We start from the raw sequence: 9,538 nt of genomic DNA on the forward strand, positions 1-9,538 counted from the left end.
GTTATATCATTCTTCACTATCTACCCCTGCCGTTACCCGTTTTAATATTTCTACCCCTCAATCTAACGGACCCATTCATAAAGACAGATGGCAGCATCTTAAACAACCTAACTATTTTCCTCTAACCTACCTAACCATTTTCCTTGCCCACCCGTTCAGCCCCAAAGCCGAAAAGCCTCAATTATTCAACAATCACATTTCTAGAATCATTTCGAGAATTCTAGGCATTTATTAGTACTAATCGAACAAGATTCACAGCAAATCTGAACAAGTTCTTGTCACAAAATACAATTCTTTTCAATTTTCCTGAGCTTGAATTTCTCCATCTCACAATTGTGATAATTTCAGTAGCTTCCTGGCATCTGCCACCATCAATTTCCTCTCCGGCGCCGATTCTAGCAGTAACTCTTTTTGCGGCAGGAGCCCGTCGAGTTTGATCCTGCTTCTGAGGATGTCCATTTCATGCAATTTCTAATGAGCTTTTTGCCGGAGAGTAGTTATTTGAGATCTTGGGTGGTCGCCGAAAATGGGTAGTGGTGAAGGAATCGTCGGAACCTTCCGTTGTCTCCGGGATCTGGGATGATTTTATTATCAGGATAAGGAGTAATCAGTGATTTGGGGTACTACTTTTGATGAATTAAAAGGAAGAGAAACACTCTCTTTAATGAGATTTCTACTAGATATGATATGTTGAATCTCGCCAAGAACAAGTGTAGGCTTAATTTTGTAGGAAAATCAGCAGCTCTATGTGGAATGTGAAGATCGCACAACGCTAATACCAGCACCATCCTCCCCTAAACCCGATCAACTATTCAAAATTTTAATATGCGATGGACATTCTGAGATACCAAAATAGAAACCCCAATATATACTACTAGCACTTTAATCAAAGTCAAGGAATTTGAGGAATTGTTAATCTAGTCGGTTGTTGCTCATTAAACCTTATCTCTGCTTTGTCGTTGACACTCCAGCACCAGTTAGATCGTTGGAAACCATGGAGGATCCGCCGTGGTGTTACAAAATTCTAGTTTTGGAGAAGAAAATACGATTAGGTCTTTTTTTGGGGCGAATACGGGTAATGTAAAAAGGCAGATGGTTAGGTTGTTTAAGATGTTGCCACGTGTCTTTATGAATTGATCCGTTAGATTGAGGGTTAGAAATATTAAAATTGGTAACCCCTGGGGCAAATAGTGAAGAATAGTATAACAGGGACTACCTATAACTAATTTCCGATAGCAGAGGAACACAAGCCCTTTTCCGTTTTCGCTTCAAATCACGTCAATCTTATATATTTTTGCGCTTTTGAAACTTAAAAACATGGAACCTGAATTATACTGTTTAAACGATCAAGGTCAAGGAGTATAATTTTCTAACTTTTCTCATCTAACAAACTTTAAAATATTTATCTTCAAAAAAGGGATATAAAGCAATTCTGAGGTAATAATGTTTGCCACTGATTACTTAGTATAGCATGAGAATTATTTGTTTTCTTTAAACTAAGTATTCACATGCAAAAAAATAAAAAAATGAAATATATGTGTGTAATAAAATCAAACTCATTCTAAATTCTGGATTCATCTCTCTCAATAATAAGGCCTAAGATAAATAAAAGTCTAGTACTTTCGAGAAAAGAAAAAAGAAATTTCAATTCCTTTGAATCCGGACTTGTTCCAAGATGGATTTCTGATGAAGTTGGTTACTCTGCTACAACTTTATATAGTCCTTGTACTTCATTGGTATATAAGCCGGAGGGCTATTCTCACATTGTACCAATGGGGAAGCAGGACTTACAATTGCATCAAGTGATGGACCATGAGCAACAGCTACTGATATCCTTGGACTTGTGTTGTTCACCACCACCCTATGTATATTGCTCTTTTACTTTCCATTGCTGAAAATCTAGACAAATACTTTCCATTAATAAACATGATATGTTAAAGAAAGAGATAAATGCGTAGTAGTTTAATTTAAACAACTACCATTACGATTAAAGCTATTAAACATCTTTCTTAAAATAACGTACAAAACTCTTAAAAGAAAGATACTATGAATCAGATGAAGTCTATATTAAAAAAAAGGATTTACCTCAACATGATCGCCAGTGTTAACCAAGAAAGAATTGGGAAGGGCATTGACATGAATCCATTTACCTTGATGTTGAACTTGGAGTCCGCCAACATGGTTTTGAATAATAAGAGTTAATAGACCATGATCTGAATGGGGTGGCATTCCAAGTGCAAGTTCAGGCTGTGGACAACGTGGGTATAAATTTGCAATGAAAACTTGAAACCCTGACTTCAGTTCTAGAGCTTTGTGTGATGACCCGCCATGTCATCATGCCACATAGGCGCCATTCGGCATATTAATGCCATGTGGAAGCTTACATAAGAGGAAGGCTAGCATTCATGAGAAGATTCTAGAGAAATATGGATATTTCCTTAAGAAGACCCTAGAACATTATGGATTTGCTAGGAAAATCCTTGGAATCTTCTAGGCTTATAGAAAATTCTAGAGAAGGGACTTACTTGTAAATATTAAGGACTTGTGGAACAATTATTATTTGCACACTAGCCCCTAGGTGATTAGTGTAAATAGGGGGTCATTCATTTGTAATTCATCAAGCAAACAATTCAAGTTCTCTCTAATACAAAGCTTCCTTTAACAATTCTCTTGTGTTCTTTCTACCATTCTCTTAGCGATCTTGAGTTTAGCAAGGCTCACTTGGCATAGCAAGAACGTGAGCAAGCTGTGCAAGATCGTGAGTGAGTTGTCAAGTACCACACGTGTACTTAGTTAAAAACTAAGGACGTGACAACGTGGTATCAGAGCGACGGTTTCAACTAAGGGAATGGCGAACGACAGAGAAATTAACGCTGCCAATACCCAAGCCAACGTCATCCAGGATGCTGCTGGCAAGAGCGGCCGTGGCAAAAAGGGGAATGCCACCAACAAGAGCCAGGAGGTGCCACCCGAGGTTGTGTCAAACGAAGGACTTACATCCCAAGAACCATCTGCCACTGAGGCGAGCGAGGATGAAATGGAGGTCCTGCCCGAGGACATCTCGCTCGGTAAAGAGTGGGCGATGAAGATGAACGCGGGGATGGACGCCATGGAGATCTTTAGCCAACGCTTGGGGAAGGTGGAAGGCACCCTTAGCGTTCTTGAGGGGCACACTCTTGAAGAGACTGAGAGTATCCGAAATGACTTGGAGGGACGTACATTGAACGAGATGGAACTAAGGCAAACCATTACTGCCTTAGAGTGCAGACTCATGGAGGCTTTGAGTACTATCGATGCTATGAAGGCAAAGATAGATTCACTCGAGGAGCATGTCAATGTTGGCGTGACCGAGGCAACCAACAATGTTGTGGTGACGAGAGAGGCCAAGATCGAGGCTCCCAAACCCCCGGTGTTCAAAGGTGTTCGTGATGCACAAGAAGTGGAAAACTTCCTTTGGCACTTGGAGAACTACTTCAGGCACGACAAAGTGAGGGACGACGAGGCCAAGATCAACACTGCGGTATTGTACCTCTCAGAGACTGCCATGCTTTGGTGGAGAAGGAATATGGCCGACGTGGATAAAGGTCTATGTACTATTAGCACATGGGATCAGCTCAAAGCCAAGTTCAAGCGACAGTTCTTTCCAAACAATGTCTTGTACGAGGCAAGGCGCAAGCTTAGGGAATTGAAGCAAACAGGGAGCATACGTAACTATGTCAAGGAGTTCACTACCCTTATTCTTCAAATCCCCAACCTGACCAATGATGACTTGTTGTTCCACTTCATGGACGGGTTGCAAAATTGGGCGAAGCAGGAGTTGCAACACCGACAAGTCACTGATATAGACCAAGCCATAGTGGAGGCCGAATTATTGATGGATTTCAGGCATGACAAGCACGACAAAGGCAATGGCAAGGAGTCAAAGGTTAACAATGTCAAATGCGGGGGAGATTGTGGCAAAGGCAAAGAGATACATCAACAATACTCCAAGACTCAAGAAACAATTGAAAGAGTTGCTGGATGCTGGTCACATTCGCCCATCAAAGGCACCTTTCGGCGCACCAGTATTGTTCCAGAAGAAGAAGGATGGATCGCTGCGCTTGTGCATAGACTACCGAGCACTTAATAAGGTTACAGTGAAGAATAAGTACCCGATCTCGCTCATTGCTGACTTGTTCGATAGACTTGGGCAAGCCAAGTACTTTACTAAGGTGGATCTTCGAAAGGGCTACTACCAGGTTCGCATTGCGGAAAGGGATGAGCCAAAGACAACATGTGTGACGAGATATGGAGCCTTTGAGTGGTTGGTGATGCCCTTCGGCTTAACCAATGCGCCGTTCACATTTTGCACCCTTATGAACAAGATTTTTCATCCCTACCTTGATCAGTCCGTGGTAGTCTACCTAGATGACATAGTCATCTACAGCAACACCTTGGAGGAACACATGGAGCACTTAAGGAAGGTTCTCCAAGTCTTGCGGGAGAACGAGCTATACATCAAGAGGGAGAAGTGTGAGTTTGCACAATCAAAGGTGCACTTCTTGGGCCATGTCATTAGGAATGGCGAGCTACGCATGGACGAGGCTAAGGTATGTGCTATCCAGGAGTGGGAGGCACCTACAAGGGTAACGGAGTTGAGATCCTTCCTTGGCCTTGTTAACTACAATCGTCGATTCATTAGTGGCTACTCAGCAAAGGCTGCACCATTGACTAAGCTGCTGAAGAAGAACAAGCCATGGGTCTGGACAAAGCATTGTCAAAAGGCGTTTGAACACCTTAAGGCAACTGTAACAGAGGAGCCAGTCTTGGCATTACCCGACTTTGCCAAGACATTTGAGGTGCACATAGATGCCTCAGACTTCGCCATTGGGGGTGTCTTGATGCAGGATAAGCATCCCATAGCGTTTGAGTGTTGCAAGTTAAATGAGACGGAGTGGCGTTACACTGTGCAAGAGAAGGAAATGACTGCCATTGTGCATTGCCTTCGTACATGGCGACATTATCTACTCGGGTCGAGGTTCGTGGTCAAGACCGACAATGTGGCTACTAGCTACTTTCAGACGCAGAAGAAGCTCACACCAAAACAGGCTAAGTGGCAAGACTTCTTGGCCGAGTTTGATTATGTGCTAGAGTACAAGCGGGGCAAATGTAATGTTGTAGCTGATGCCTTGAGCCGGAAAGCCGAGCTTGCTGCCATCACTTCAGCAACTTGGGACATTCGTGAGTCTATAAAAGAAGGCATGCAACATGATCCAACAGCCAACCAACTTATCGAGTTAGCCAACCAGGGCAAGACGAGACGTTTTTGGGTAAAAGACGGCCTATTGCTTACCACGGATCGTCGGGTTTACGTGCCTAAGTTTGGAGACATTAGACGGCGGATCATAAGGGAGAGTCATGATACAATGTGGGCTGGTCATCCAGGCCAACGTCGCACCAGGGCCTTGGTTGAGTCAGTCTACTATTGGCCACGCATGAGAGATGATATAGAATGTTATGTGCAGACTTGTCTCGTATATCAGCAGGACAAGGTTGAGCAACAATAGCCCGGAGGACTTTTGGAGCCACTACCAGTTGCAGAGCATCCATGGGAGAGCGTGACTATGGACTTTATCACTTGCCTACCAAAGTCCGACGGTTATGGTACTATTATGGTGGTCGTGGATAGATTTTCCAAATATGCCACCTTCATGCCCGCCTCACCAGGTTACATAGCCAAGGAAACCGCCAAGCTATTCTTTAAGAACGTGGTGAAGTATTGGGGCTTACCAAGGCATATAATCAGTGATCGAGACCCCCGCTTTACTGGAAACTTTTAGAGAGTTGTTCGACATACTTGGCACAGAGCTGCACCTTTCTACTAGTTTCCACCCACAGACGGATGGACAAACAGAACGAGTCAATGCGTTACTATAATGCTACTTGAGGCATTATGTAAGCGCGCATCAGAAAGATTGGGCAAGGCTCCTAGACATCGCCCAATTCTCTTATAACTTGCAGCGGAGTGAGTCCACGGGGCGGACACCATTTGAGCTAGCCACAGGCCAACAACCACAAACTCCACATTCATTACCAGCTGCGTTCGAGGGAATGAGTTGGGGGCTTATCATATGGCCAAAGGATGGGAGGAGCAGCTTGATACTGCTAAGACCTACTTGGATAAGGTAGCTAAGAAGATGAAGAAGTTTGCGGACCGTAAACGGCGTCCCACGGACTATAGAGTTGGGGACATGGTCATGGTGAAGTTTAACCCAAGACAGTTCAAGGCACTACGGGGCATGCATCAGAATTTGATTCGCAAGTATGAGGGGCCATTTAAGATTGTCTCCAAGGTAGGCAAGATCTCATACAAGCTTGACATGCCATCGTATCTTAAGATCTACCATGTCTTCCATGCCAGCATGCTTAAGGCATATCATGAAGATAAGGATGATCCGAGTAGGGTCCAATCAAGTCGAGCGCCAATGACTATCATCACCTCGCATGATCGGGAGATTGAGGCTATTATGGATTACCAGGCCAGGCGAAAAAAAGGGCAAAATTCCACCGCTATGTTCCTCGTCCATTGGAAAGGGCAATCACCGGAGGAGGCCACGTGGGAACGATATGAAGACTTGTGGCAATTCAAAGATAAGATCCGAGAGTTTATGCAGCAGCATTGCGCCGCGGTCGTCGCAATATTAGGTGGGGGAGAGTGTGATGACCCGCCATGTCATCATGCCACATAGGCGCCATTTGGCATATATTAATACCATGTGGAAGCTTACATAAGAGGAAGGCTAGCATTCGTGAGAAGATTCTAGAGAAATATGGATATTTCCTTAGGAAGACCCTAGATGCTTATGGATTTGCTAGGAAAATCCTTGGAATATTCTAGGCTTGTAGAAAATTCTAGAGAAGGGACTTACTTGTAAATATTAAGGACTTGTGGAACAATTATTATTTACACACTAGCCCCTAGGTGATTAGTATAAATAGGGGGGCCATTCATTTGTAATTCATCAAGCAAACAATTGAGGTTCTCTCTAATACAAAGCTTCCTTTAACAATTCTTTTGTGTTCTTTCTACCATTCTCTTAGCGATCTTGAGTTTAGCAAGACTGACTTGGCATAGCAAGAACGTGAGCAAGCTGTGCAAGATCGTGAGCGAGTTGTCAAGTGCCACACGTGTACTTAGTTAAAAACTAAGGACGTGACATTTGTCCAAGAAACTTTCTTCCAGTCCTAGTCCTTCTGATATTCTTGCAAGTAATTTTTTCGCGACTTCCCGAGTTCTCTCACAATACTCTGACGCAATACCACTATAAAAGATTAAAAAGAAATGGTAAAAAACTTACTAGATATATATAACATTGTAACTATATGTAACTTAAATATAGTTGGCAAGTTGTTAGAGAGCAAAATGTACCTGTAACCTTTGGGTTTGGTAGGGAAGTGAAATTGAGGATGCAGAAAGACCTTAAGATAGTCTCTCCAAAAGAAGGCTTTTTCCTTAGAGGTATTGAAGCTTGTTCCACACCTTATAGGATCCAACACATGCTTCCCTTCACACTCTTTCTTCTCTTCCTCTGCTAAGTTGAAAAATTCCTGTGTCCCAGCAATCACTGCCTTCATCAAACTTTCTGGTATGCCATGGTTCACCACCTGCACCATTCATATTATAAAAGTTAAAAAAGCAAATTAAGAAAAAAAGACTTTTATCGAGAATTAAATTTTACAAGAGAGAAAAAAGAGTTCAAATTCCACGGAAATGATGGTTTTAGGCACGGAAAAAAAAAATCAGACCTCCACAACTTTTTAGGTCTTAAGAATGCTTGTTTCAAGAATGAGTCATTGCCCTTCTCTGATCCTTAATACCTTGACTATTATTTATAAAGTCTTGTTATATACTAATAAGGTTTGATCTAGTAATAATTTCGTACTAGGGCATATTAAATTGAATTAGTAATAATTACTGAAATAAATAAAAAAACTTATACAGACCATCAATGTAATTCCATGGGCTATGATCCCAACAAATATTTGTAATATTCTGAACTATTCATTAACATCACATCTAAAATAATAAAAAGCAACACCCTTTTTTTCCTTTCCTCCATGTAAGAATAATATAAACTTTTTTATTAATATACACATAGAGAGAATATATGACTCAATATTACCATGAAAAATCCCCAGTCCTGGCAAGCTTTGCTGAGGTTGTCGATAGCTTCAGAGCGTTGTTGAGGATCAGTGGAAGTGAGTAAGGAAAAATCAATAGTGGGAATGGAGTATGAATCAAGATTGTCAAAGGCAGGGGAATCAGAGGGATTAATAGTAGAATTAACATAAGTAGAAGGAATATTCAGAAAGTGTTACTCACAGTAATGGTTGGTTTAATAGGAGCTGTCGCCATTGTTGGTGCGTAAATGTAATATGGAGACAATCAAATGACTTGATTGGAAGATCCTTAGTTATGTCGTCCCTTTATAAGAGAACATGGAGAAGAAAAAGTAAAGTTTTACATAATCAAATCATATCTTTATGCAAAAATATCAATTGAAAAAAAAAAATTATATACGAATCTTCTTAAAATTTGACAAGATGATAAGACTTTTTTACCCTATTCGTACCCTTATAATTTAATAAAGTAGGTTAATTATCATAAATATTTACTTGTAATTACCTTATACGTAAACTTGTCTTTGAAAATATTTTGTATCCGGTCATTACTACTAAATACTTACCCACACCGGGTGTTTACACCAAACTATATTAACTCACCATGGTTAACTAATTTAATAAGATGAGAATGCATATAATTTACCATGGTTAAATGATTGAAGTCCATATGCAAGATACATGTCATGTGTCTATTGGTTAGGTATAAACACCCGATGCGAATAAATTTTTACCCTACCTACATTATTCATGTCTTTTCTTTTTTCTTTTTACAGCGCAGACTTTCATTGGCCATTTAACATTTTAAATTTACCTTTAATTGATCTAACTTGAAAATTTTACTGTATACAAGCTCATCAGTTATGAACTACAGCTGTTGAGAGTGGTAGCATAAGATTGCTTTCCTCTCTAATGACATTATTTAATTTGATTTTAGTTTAAAGTCTTACTCCATCTGTTTCAATTTATGTGAACCTGTTTGGCTGGGCACGATGTTTAAGAAAAAATGAAGACTTTTGGAATTTGTGATCCTAAACAACTCAAAAAGGGGTCCACAGTATATTTGTGGTTATAAAAGCTTCTCACTAAGGATAGAATTGGGAATTTAAGCTAAATTATTTCCAAATTTAGAAAGGGGTCATTCTTTTTGGAACGGACCAAAAAGGAAATAGGTTCACATAAATTGGAACGGAGGGAGTATAAAGTTACTAGTCCTATGGTACGCGCTTTGCCCTTGTACCTAAGTCAGTGATTATACTACTTTTTAAAAATTCGTAAGTGTTACTCCTATCTAATATGTTTGTATTATAAAATCAAAATTATATATATATATATATATATATATATATATATATATATATATATATATATAACCTTC

At 40.5% G+C, this 9,538-nt stretch overlaps 1 pseudogene; it reads right to left on the reverse strand.

The window, feature by feature from the left end:
• Positions 1-220: 220 nt before the first annotated feature.
• Positions 221-8,395, reverse strand: LOC109214633 (annotated as a pseudogene).
• Positions 8,396-9,538: the final 1,143 nt, after the last annotated feature.

Source organism: Nicotiana attenuata, unplaced genomic scaffold, assembly GCF_001879085.1.
Source record: "Nicotiana attenuata strain UT unplaced genomic scaffold, NIATTr2, whole genome shotgun sequence".
In the NCBI taxonomy this organism is placed as follows: Eukaryota; Viridiplantae; Streptophyta; class Magnoliopsida; order Solanales; family Solanaceae; genus Nicotiana; species Nicotiana attenuata.